Source organism: Mesocricetus auratus, unplaced genomic scaffold (assembly GCF_017639785.1).
Source record: "Mesocricetus auratus isolate SY011 unplaced genomic scaffold, BCM_Maur_2.0 Super-Scaffold_100003, whole genome shotgun sequence".
In the NCBI taxonomy this organism is placed as follows: domain Eukaryota; kingdom Metazoa; phylum Chordata; class Mammalia; order Rodentia; family Cricetidae; genus Mesocricetus; species Mesocricetus auratus.
This window is the reverse complement of record NW_024429188.1, coordinates 9074752-9087379: the sequence shown is the minus strand read 5'-3', so window position 1 is coordinate 9087379 and position 12628 is coordinate 9074752.

Below are 12628 nucleotides of genomic sequence, written 5' to 3'. Positions count from 1 at the left end.
TAAATTTAAACTGAAAAATCAATCAATAAATAAATAAAAGAGGAAAAAAAGATTAACTTACATTGGAAAATCAGCTTTCATGGGAAATTCAAGGCAAGTAAGTTTTTTTTGTAACATAGTTCTCTTAAAAGCAATCTAAACAGACAGGCTGAGTACATAAAAAAAGACATAAGCCATAGTGTAAGAAAGAATCTTAATGAAGTCTATATAGCTGCATGTCTCTTCGCAAATAAGACCGAATGAAGAAGAATGGGGGGTATTCTGAAAGTATCTAATTGAAATTCTTTGCATGGAAGTTTCTTAACGCTATGCAAACTGCCAAGACAGACAAGCAATTAGTAATTTCATCCAGCTTTACACCCATAACCATAACAATGACCCGCATGATAAGGGTATCATCAAGGGTACAATATTGGCACTTGTATCTTGGGGGTAATTAACAGTCATTTAAGTGTACTTCAGACCAACTGAATTGGAGGGAATTCATGCTGGGTACTGTAAACCTAATCAGTTGCCACTCATGGACATAGAGTGGAACCAACTACTGCCACTTTACTAAATCAGTATAAATCCCAACTGCATTCTAAGTACTTACTCTTATACCCACAGATAAGTGCGGCTTTCAGTCTTCATCAAAAAAACTTCCATTGCAGCAGACAAAGACTTTTACAGACTTAAACAACTGGTCAGATTCAGAGAACTCACAATGAGGTACCTAACATAGTTGATAGAGCTACAACACAACAAACCTGTGTGTCTGTCTGTGTGTGTGTGTGTGTGTGTGTGTACATGTACATATAGGTAATAACAATTAAAGAAGATGAGATTAAGTAGACAGGGAGTGGGGGCATTTGAGGTCTTGGAGGGAAGAAACAGGGTGGAAATGCTGGAAATTCAAACTCATGAAATCCTGAAAAGGCAAACCGTTTCTCTTGAGCTTCATGTGTAGCAGATAATTTTTAGCCAGTTCTACTAGCATAGGTGACTCATATGAAGATGATATCTCAAAACCATGAAGATTTTCTTTCTGTGTATTGAAAAATATTCCAGGTCTAATGATCATCTCCCTGACTTGAAGATTAGGTATGAGCAATGGAATAATTTCATTGAAATTATGCCCCACCATGCAAGTTCTGATTCCTTCCTGAAAAAACTTCTGATTGTTGCATTCATTTGATTTTCCCTGCATAATGAATACAGTCTTGGAAACTTGCTAAGTTAGTTTAATAGCTGTTCCTTCTCAGCAAGATCCTCTGCCTGTGTACAGATGTGTTGTCTGCTCCTGTGCTTGTGTGAAGATGTGATGTCTACTCCTCTGCCTGTGTACAAGTGAGATGTCTGCTCCTCTGCCTGTGTACAAGTGAGATGTCTCTTCCTCGGTCTGTGTACAGAAGTGATGTCTGCTCCTCTGCCTGTGTTTTGCCTATGTATAGATTTAATGTCTGATGGGAGTGGACACTACTGGCCAAACAGGAATGACATCCAGATTCCATTTGTTGAGCTCACAGCCAGACATCGCATCTAATTGGCAATCTAAAAGAAAATAAAAATATACTACCAGATCTTTTCCTTTGTTTTTCAAGACAGAGTTCCTCTGTGTAGCCCTGGCTGTCCTGGAACTCACTCTATAGACCAGGGTAGCCTAAAACTCAGAGTTTTCCCTGTCTCTGTAGCTCCAGTTCTGGGATTAAATGTATGTGCCACCACCCAGCCTTTTTTCTTTATAGCTTTTCCCAGTAGTGCCCAGTGATATCACCTGGAGATCGCTGATAATTTCCCCAACGCTTTGAGTTTGACATCAGGGTATTTGGAACCTCCTTTATTCAGGGAACATGGATGTTAAGGGTGCAGAAGGACACATTAAAGCTGTTAGAAATGCTCTTCCAGAATGTGATCGTCTTTCTTGTTCCATTCTTAGTAAATACAGGTTTTTTGTTCCTTTGTTTTGTTTTAGATTTGGTCTCCATGCTGGAGAAGCTAGGCCTGCTTTTCTCAGCTCCAGATAGACACAGTAGTGCTGAGGTGAGCCAAGGTCCTGTCCTATATCTGGTATATATGTATGTATGTGTATGAGAATCATTGGTGATAAGTAGTTCAGATAACAGTTCAGCTGGTTAAGTAATGTCCAAGGACATCAGTCCTTTGAACTATTAATCATTCATACTGATCATTTTAATCCTCTTTATATTTTCCTGATGGTTGTTTAAGACCACGTAGGTGGTCAAAATTAATCACTTTCTCTTTACTGTTGGGACAGTATCTTCTCTTTAGCTGACCTGGTTCTCACTGTGCAGACCAGGTTGGTCTCAAATTTTCCTCTTGCTTCTGCCTATCAAGTGCTGGGTGTAGGCTACCACACCTGACTTAAATCTTCCTTCCAGACTGCTTTCAGAATGTTTTCCTATATGAGGATGGAGTGATGCTGGTGGTGGCCTTACATGTCTGTAATCTCACTTGGGAGGTGGTGGCCTGAGGATCATAAACGCTAGGCCAGTTTAAGCTATATAGAATGTTTTACATTAGCCTGGGTTATGTGAGATCCTGTTTCCTCAAAAAAAAAACCAGAGAGACATGCTGATTTGTATTAATAACATTGTTGTGTTGTTTAATTACATGACAACTGGTCACAGACATTCAAGGATGTCAGAAATAATCTCGATTTTCATGTGGTTTTCCAGATATGAAAGAGTGTCTCTGGTCCTTCCTAAATTTTAGTCACACTTCTGTGCATAGATCACATACTTACACTGCCTTTACTTGTGGAATTTACAATCTAATGGGTCTATAGTTATTAAGAAAACACAGTTGTCCCTTGGTATCCATGGGGAACTGATTCCAGGGCTCTTTGCAAATACCAAAATCTATACATGCACAAGGATCTTTTATAAGAATGGATGACATATGCATATAGACTTTGCATGTCCTACTACCTACTTTGTTACTATTTTAGTATATAAGGCAATGAATTTAATTATGATATCTTCATATATGTTTACAATCAGACTTTGATCATATCTTCCCCCATTGCCCTGTTTTTCCCTCTTTCCCCCTTCTCTTCACTCCCTCCTCTGTTCAAATAGTTTCTCTTCTATTTTTATATCCTATAAACCAAGATTTTACATATAAAGAATGGCATACATTGTTTATATTTAAATCATTTCAAAATGACTTGCAACAGTTAACCTAATATAAATACCACACAAATAACTGTTGCACTGTACTTTTTAGGGCAAAAGATCTACACAGGAGCAGTATCAATGTATTTCAAGATTACAATCTGTGGTTGGATGAACTTGTGGATGCAGAAACTGCAGATATAGAGGAGTGACTTGATATTATTGTGTAAGGCTTATGAATAGTATGGAGAAAATGAGTCAGAGTAAGTGGGATAGAATATGCTATGTGTACTGTTGGTCATTGGTGGTACATGTCTTTAATCCCAGCACTTGGGAGGCAGAGTCAGGCAGACCTCTATGAGCTCTAGGCCAACCTGGTCTACAGAGTGAGTTCCAGGGTAGCCAAGGCTACACAGAGAAATCTTGTTTCAAAACGATACAAAACAAAGTAATATGCTATGTATACTATTTTAACTGGGGTATTTGAAAGCTGGGGTTTGTTGAATGAATGGATAATCAAATTTTCATCTCCATATTTTATTTTACCAAATCTGGTCCATGTTGCCTATTTAAGAGCTTGCAAATTGTACCCTCTTTTTTTTATCCTTGTATCCCAATTACCTTGAGCTGTATTTCTTTATCTGTAATTTAGATATCCAGGTTGCTTTTCATAGAAGCTGGTGTGGGTAGGTTCTAAACATCCAGATATGACAGAATCTGCACTATGCTCAGAATTCTGTAATTCCCTGTTGCCTATAAGATAGATACTAAGCTTCTGTGGCTGGAATTCAAAGTCTGTTTTGACCTCGTGTCTGTAATCTCCTACCTTATTTCTCACATATTGTCACCTTTGCCTTAACCTCTGGGGGGCGTTCAACTATGTGCTGTCTTTACTTAAAAAGTTACAAAAACAAATGCTGTCATTTCTTAACACATGCTTAACTATTGCTTTTGCCAAAGCCTCATCCCTTTTCACCTTGATCAGTGGCCTTATCTTTTGAGTTTTCTAACCCTCAAAGTCTGCTCTGGATGAGAAAGCTAAAACTGGGACCAGATACTGTCTTCCTCCTCAAAATAATTTTCTGACTCCCAACTCATTCAATTAAAAGTTGCGGTCCTTACACAGATAACAAACTTCTGCATGGTTTGGTCCCTACTGCCTCATTGAACTTTCTCCCTGCTCTCCATCCCTGCCCTGTAAATAGGCCAAATCCAATCCCACCATCTGCCTTTTCTGCTTCAAACTACATGGCTCTTTCCAAATTAGTTAATTAAGATTGCTATGCTAAAGGGCTCTTCCTTGATATGATTAATATGTAATTTCACATATTACAAAATGTGATCTGTAATAATACTATGCTGAAGAAATTGTAACAATGATTGCATGACTCTAGACATCTCCTAGGATAAGGTTGGCATCTTAAGAACAGTAAGTTTGAGGCTGCAGCGATGACTCCCAGGTTAAGAGCAATCTCTGGCTTTCTTCCAGATTAGCTGGGTCAATTTGCAACATCCACATGGCAGCTCAGAAATTTCTGTATCTCTAATTCCAGAGCTTCCAACACCCTCACACAGATATACATGTAGGCAAAACACTAATGCACATAAACTAAAAACAAATTATTAATGATAGAAAAATAAATTTTCCAGGAAGTGGTGGCATATGCCTTTAATTCAAGGAATAGGGAGACAGATTGAGGTGGATCTCTATGAATTTAAGACCAGCCTGGTCTATAGAGCTATTTCCAGGACAGCCAGAGCTATACAGAGAAACAACAACAACAAAAAGAATAGTAACTTTTCTGGGTGTGATGTCACATGCCTGAAATTCCAACATTTGAGATGTTGGAAAAGAAGGATTGCTCTGAGGTCATAGCGAATGCCAGATAAGTCTTGGCTTCATAACAAGAGCTTGTCTCAAAGCACGTCTTTCTCAACATAGGATGCTATTTTATTTCAGTAATATTTGTAGTTTTTTTACCATTTCCTTGATTAAATTAGTTCCTGAGTATTTTGTTATTTTTATTTTATTTTTATTTTATGAGTCTTTTGCCTACACATATAAGTGTGAAACATATGGATGGCTAGTGTCCATATTGGCCGGAAGAGGCATCAGATGCCCTGGAACTGGAGTTACAGTAGGTTGTGGGCTGTCATGTGGATGCTGGGAATCAAATCCTGGTCCTCTGGAAGAGCAGCCTGTACTTGTTAACTACTTAGCCCTTTCTCCAGCCCCAACTATTTTAACCTTTAGATATGGTTGTGGTTGTAATTTTTTCTTAAATTTCATCCATTATAGGCATTTAGAAACAACAGAAATGTGTGTGTGTGTGTGTCAACTCAGTAACTTTACTGATTTTGTTTGTTTACTTCAATAGCTATCTTCAGAATACTTTGGATTTTTCTATTTATAAAATAATGTCATTTATAAATGGAAATAATTTACTTCCTCATTTATGCTTTGATTTCCTAGGACTTCAAGACCAAAAAGCCACAGGATATGGATCTTGAAGAGCAGAAATTGATTTTCTCAAAATTCTGAAGGTGGAGACCCAAGATCATGGTGCCAAAGGGATCATGTATTTTGAAGCTTCTGACTTTCAAAATCTTCATCCTATATCTTGTATAGTCCTGCCTCTCTGTGTAGGTGTATTATCTTTTATGATAAGGATATCAGTCTACTTGCCAGAAGCAATTCAGGGTGTTAGTGTTGGTTCATATTTTCAGAGATTTCAGTCCATCATATGGGAGCTATGATGGAGTTCATGTTTGATCAAAATGGATGGCCATTCTAGCACCCAGTAGGAGGCTCTGCTGGAAGAAGTCACTGACATTGATTTCTGGTTCCCGGATATATTTTTTGCTTTGCTGTTCTAGATACCATTCCTTTCCTGTGATGGACTTGAATTTCTGAATCTATGAGTTTAAACAAACCCCTCCTCTCTTAAATTGTTCCTTTCAGTTTTCTTGTCACAGCAATGAGAAAAGTATCTAAATCTGGAGAACTTGGCACTGGGAGTCCTTTGCTATGATTGATCCTGGCCACATGATGCACCCATTTTGACAACTGTTGTCGGAGGAATGTGGAAGTGTTTGCTGCTATAGGCTAGAGAAGCCCCAGAGAGCATCAGCAGAGATAAACAGGCCATCATGTTTGGAAGGACAAAAGGCAAGACCAACAGGGGGGGAGGCCAGCATGGGACTGATCTGGACCCTCCGAATGTGAGTGTCAGTGATAAGACCTGGGCAACCTATGGGGCCCTGAGCAGTGGATCAGTGTCTATCCCTGGATTACAAACAGTCATCGTGTGCCCATAGCACAAAGAGGGATGCTCTCTCAGCCTGGACTCTTAGGGGACTGCCTGGATCCTACTGTGAGTGAAATGACAGACTCTAGATATCCCCTATGTGGAAGGAATTGGCAATAGGGTGGGAGGCTGGGGGCAATGGGGAGTGCAGGAGGAGGGGAGGGAGAGGGAACTGGGATTGACATGTAAAACAGGCTATTTAAAATTAAAATAAAAAGTTATTACAATTAGAACGAAGCAAAACAAAAAAAAGGCCAGAATATTTATACAAATATTGATCTCAAATATTGTGCTGTGAGGATTTAGACAGTAATGGAGAGTCTACCAGGATCTTGAGCTTTCTGCCTATGCTCTCAAAACTGGTGTGAAGCTGAATTAACTGAACGCATATGACACAGTCATACATTAATGGAAACACTTACACACATCAAATTAAAAACAAATGCAACAGACGGAATGCTGCCCTGCATTAGGAGAGTGTGGGCTCTGCTAGGGCTGGACCTCCTGACCATCACCTCCTTCTTCCATCTTCCTTGGCCTGTTCCTTGCATTGAGTGGAGGCACCCAAACAGGTATGACATGAGTCAGGCCACACTCCACACTTGACTTCTCCCACCCTCTGCACTCTGGTCTGCTTCAGCTCTGTGTGGACTTTTCTTGGGCCCCAGCTCCTGCCCATCATCGCTTCCCAACATCTTCCTTGGCCTGCTCCTCTAATTGAGTGGAACCACCCACACAGGAAGGATGTGAATCTTGCCTCACCCCACTCTTGGATCACCCCCAACCTGCTGTGCTCCTCTTCAGCTGATTGTTGGCTCTTCTCAGGCACCAAATCCCACCCATCACAACCTCCTTTTACCTTCTCTGGTATGCTCCTTGCATTGAGTAGACCTGCCCAGAGAGAAAGTAGGTGAGTTCTACCATGGTATCCTACCATGTTTTTTCCACACAGTGATCCCTTTGCCCTCGAGAGTAGACTGGAAATGACTGGGTATTTCAGATATCCCCACCCAGAGGAAGCCTTCAAAAGCAGTAGTCATCATCAGTGCACAGTGGACCATCCTACCTCTAAGAAAGCAGCCTCTTCAGTACTACCAAGGGCACAAAGTACTGCTCTGCTCACAATATCCAGTAGGGCTTAAGTGTCTCCAATCTTATCCATGCTTAACTTCCTGTGTATTGTTATTTATTTTAACAGCAATCCTTACAATTTAGGGTTGGAGCTTTGTGTTATGCCATTTTCATTTCACCTGTACTTTTGCCTGCCTTAGGGAGTTGGCACTATCCAAACACTTATCTTTGCATGCAGAGCTTAGGATGTGAGTACCTTGAAAGAAGAGAACATCACTTCAGCCCTTCCAGGCCCTAACCCCCAAGGATCCCAGGTTCAGGTGAGCTTGTGTCTCCCGGGGGAAACTCCCCATCCCCCACCCAACACCCATCGCCTTGAACTTCCAGGTGCCAGATCCTGGCATCCAGAAGACCAGCACACACAGGAAAGACATCAACCTTTCCAGGCCCTAACCTCCCATGTTACCGGCTTCAGCTTCAGGAAAGACATCAGCCCTTCTAGTAAGCTTCAGTAAGGAAGAAGAGCAGTGGAGACAGAAAGACCCCACCTGCACCCATTGGAAGAAGAGATGGGAAGAAGACAGAATAAGAGCACACTCAGCAATAGAAAGAGCAACATGAATCCACCAGAATCTAGAGAACCAATGCCAGCTAGACCTGAAAAGCACTACATAGATAAAGCAGAAGAGACCGTCCTTAAAAATTAATTTATTAAGATGATAGAGACTCTCAAAAAGGAAACAAGGAAATCAATTAAATAAATAGAAGAAAAACAAATAAAAAATCCATGAAATGGGGGAAAATTTCAAGAAATAAACACATATCTCAAAGAATCTAAAGAATACCGAGAAAAAACAAACAAACAAATGAAGGAAACAAATCAAACAGTTGATAGATTGAAAGCTGAAATAGAAACAATCAAAAAAACACAGAAAGAAGGGATGCTGGAAATAGAAAAGCTGGGTAAACGATCAGGAACTACAGATGCAATTATCAACAATAGAATACAAGAGATGGAAGAGAGAATCTAAGATGTTGAAGACTCATTAGAGGATATACAATCATCAACCAAAGAAAATCTCAAAATCAACAAATCCCTAACACAAAATATCCAGGATATATGGGACACCATGAAGAAGCCACACCTGAGAAAAATAGGTATAGAAGAAGGCAAAGAAAGACAGCTCAAAGGTACAGAAAACATATTCAACAAAAGCATAGAAGAAAACTTCCCTAACCTAAAGAAGGATATGCCAATGAAAATACAAGAATCTTACAGAACACCAAACAGGCTGGACCAGAAAAAGAAGTCACCTCGCCATATAATAATCAAGACATCAAACCTACAGAATAAAGAGAAAATATTAAGAGCAGCTAAAGAAAAAGGCCAAGTAACATATAACGGCAGACCTATCCGAATTACACCTGACTTCTCAATGGAAACGATGAAAGCCAGAATATCCTGGACAGATGTCCTACAAACACTAAAGGAACAAGGATGCCAGCCCAGACTACTATATCCAGCAAAGCTTTCAATTACCATCGATGGAGAAAACAAAATATTCCATGGCAAAGCCAGATTTAAACAATACGTATCCATGAATCCAGCTCTACAGAAAGTGCTAGAAGGAAACCCTAGACCCAACATGTGTAACTACACTCACAAAGACACAGGCAATAGATAATCTCACTTTACCAAACACCATAAGAAAAATGGAGGAGAAACTAAACAAAATAACTTCACTACCGATAAATCAAGCACAAACAAGAATCATTATTCAATGGTTATTAATATCCCTCAGTGTCAACAGCCTCAACTTGCCTATAAAAAGACACAGACTAGCACAGAATGCATCCTTCTGCTGCATACAAGAAACACATGTCAATATCAAAGACAGACGTTACCTCAGAGTAAAGTGTTGGGAAAAGATTTTCCAATCAAATGGACCCAAGAAACAAGCAGGTGTAGCAATCCAAATATCTAACAAATTAGACTTCAATTTAAAATCAATCAACAGACATGAAGAAGGAAATTTCATATTTATCAAAGGAAAAGTCCATCAAGATGAAGTCTCAATTTTGAACATCTATGCCCCAAGTACAAAGGCACCTACATTTGTGAAAGAAACATTACTAAAGCTCAAATCGCACATTAAATCTCACACACTAATAGTAGGTGACTTCAACACTCTGCTCTCACAGCTGGACAGGACCTCCACACAGAAACTTAACAAAGACACAAAAGAAATAATAGAACTTATGACCCAACTGGGTTTCACAGACATCTACAGAACATTCCACCCAAACACAAAGGGGTATACCGTCTTCTCAGCGCCACATGGAACCTTCTCTAAAATTGACCACATAATAGGAAACATAGCAAATCTCCATAGATACAAAAAATTTGAATAACCCCCTGTATCTTATCAGACCACCATGCATTAAAATTAGACTTCAACAATAACACAAATAGCATGAAACCCTACAAACTCATGGAAATTGAACAATGTACAATTGCACCATCACTGGGTAAAGGAAGGAATAAAAAAGAAATTAAAGACTTCCTGGTATTGAATGAGAATGAAGGCACAACATACCCAAACTTATGGGAAACTCTGAAAGCATTGCTGAGAGGAAAGTTAATAGAACTAAGTGCCCACATGAAGAAACTAGAGAATAGTCACACTAGAGAATTAATATCACAGTTGAAAGTTCTAGAACCAAAAGAAGCAAACTCACCCAGGAGGAGCAGATGCCAGAAAATAAGCAAATTGAGGGCTGAAACCAATCAAGTAGGAACCAGGAAAAGATTCAGAAGAATCAATGAAACAAAGAGTTGGTTCTTTGAGAAAATCAAAAAAATAGACAGACCTCTGTCCAAACTAACCAAAAGACATAGAGAGAGCATGGTAATTAACAAAATCAGAAATGAAAAGGGGAATATAACAATGGACAATGAGGAAATCCAGAAAATCATCAGAGCATAATTTGAAAATCTGTACTCAACAAAATTTGAAAGTTTAAATGAAATGGACAATTTCCTGGACAGATATCACTTCTCAAAACTAAATGAAGAACAGATAAACAACCTAAACAGACCTATAACCCCTAATGAAATAGAAGCAGTCATCAAAAGTCTCCCTACCAAAAAAAGCCCAGGTCCAGATGGCTTCAGTGCAGAATTCTACCAGAAATTCAAAGACGAGCTAATTTCAATTCTCCTGAAATTATTCCACCCAATAGAAGCATGAGGCTCACTGCCAAACTCTTTTTACCAGGCTATATTACCTTGATACCCAAGCCACACAAAGCCACAACTAAGAAAGAGAACTATAGAACAATTTCCCTCATGAACAATGATGCAAAAATACTCAAAATATACTAGGAAACCGGATTCAAGAACACATCAGAAAAATAATCCACCATGATCAAGTAGTCTTCATCCCAGGAATGCAGGGATGGTTCAGCATCCAAAAGTATATCAATGTAATCTACCATATAAACAAACTGTGAAATAAAAACCACATGATCATATCACTAGATGCTGAAACAGCCTTTGACAAAATCCAGCACCCCTTCATGATAAAGGTCCTGGAGAGATCAGGGATAACAGGAACATATCTGTACATAATAAAAGCAATATACAGTAAACCAACAGCTAACATCAAACTAAATGGAGAGAAACTCAACGCAATTCCTCTAAAATCAGGAACAAGACAAGGCTGTCTATTCTCTTCATGTCTCTTCAATATGGTACGTTAAGTTCTAGGTACAGCAATAAGACAACAAAAGGAAATCAAGTGGATACAAATAGGAAAAGAAGAAGTCAAGCTTTCACTATTTGCAGATGATATGATAGTTGACATAAGTGACCTGAAAAATTCCGCAAGGGATCTTATAGAGCTGATAAACACCTTCAGCAACGTGGCAGGATACAAGGTTAACACAAAAAAATCAGTGGCCCTATTATATACAGATGATGAAGTGGCTGAGAAAGAAGTGAGAGAAACACCACCCTAAACAATAGCCATAAACAGCATCAAATATCTGGGGATAATGTTAACCAAGGAAGTGAAAGACCTGTATATCAAGAATTTTGAGTCTTTAAAGAAAGAAATCAAAGAGGATACCACAAAATGGAAAGAACTCCCATGTTCTTGGATTGGTAGGATCCACATAATACAAATGGCAATCTTGCCAAATGCAGTCTATAGATTCAATTCAATCCCTATCAAAATTCCGGCACAATTATTCACAGACCTTGAAAGAACAATAATCAACTTCATATGGAAAAGCAAAAGGCCCAGGATAGCCAAAACAACCCTATACAATAAAGGAACTTCAGAAGGCATCACCATTCCTGACTTCAAGCTCTATTATAGAGCTATAGTCCTGAAAACAGCTTGATATTGGTACAAAAATAGGCAGGTAGACCAATGGAACCGAATGGAAAACTCTGATTTTAACCCACACAAATATGAACACTTGATTTTTGACAAAGAAGCTAAAACTATACAATGGAAAAAAGAAAGCATCTTCAACAAATGGTGCTGGCATAACTGGGTATTGGTATGCAGAAGACTGCAGATAGATCCATATTTATTGCCTTGTACAAAACTTATTCCAAATGGATCAAGGATCCCAACATAAATCCAACCCCACTCAAACTCTTACAAAAGAAAATGGGAGATACTGTTCAAGGAGTTGGTACAGGAGATCATTTCCTGAACATAACACCAGTGGCACAGACACTAAAATCAACAATTAACAAATGGGACTCCCTGAAACTAAAAAGCTTCTGTAAGGCAAAGGACATAATCAATAAGACAAAAACGAAGTCGAGAGAATGGGAAAGATATTCACTAACCCCACATCTGACAGAGGGCTAATCTCCAAAATTTACAAAACACTCAAGAAGCAAGTCTCCAAAACACCAAAGGATCAAATTAAAAAGGTGGTGTAAAGAACTAAATAGAGAATTCTCAATGTCTAATTTCTCAATGGCAAAATGGCCAAGAGACACTTAATACAGTGCTCAACATCCTTAACCATCAGGGAATTGCAAATCAAAACAACTTTGAGATACCATCTTACTCCTGACAGAATGGATAAAATCAAAACCCCGAAGACAAT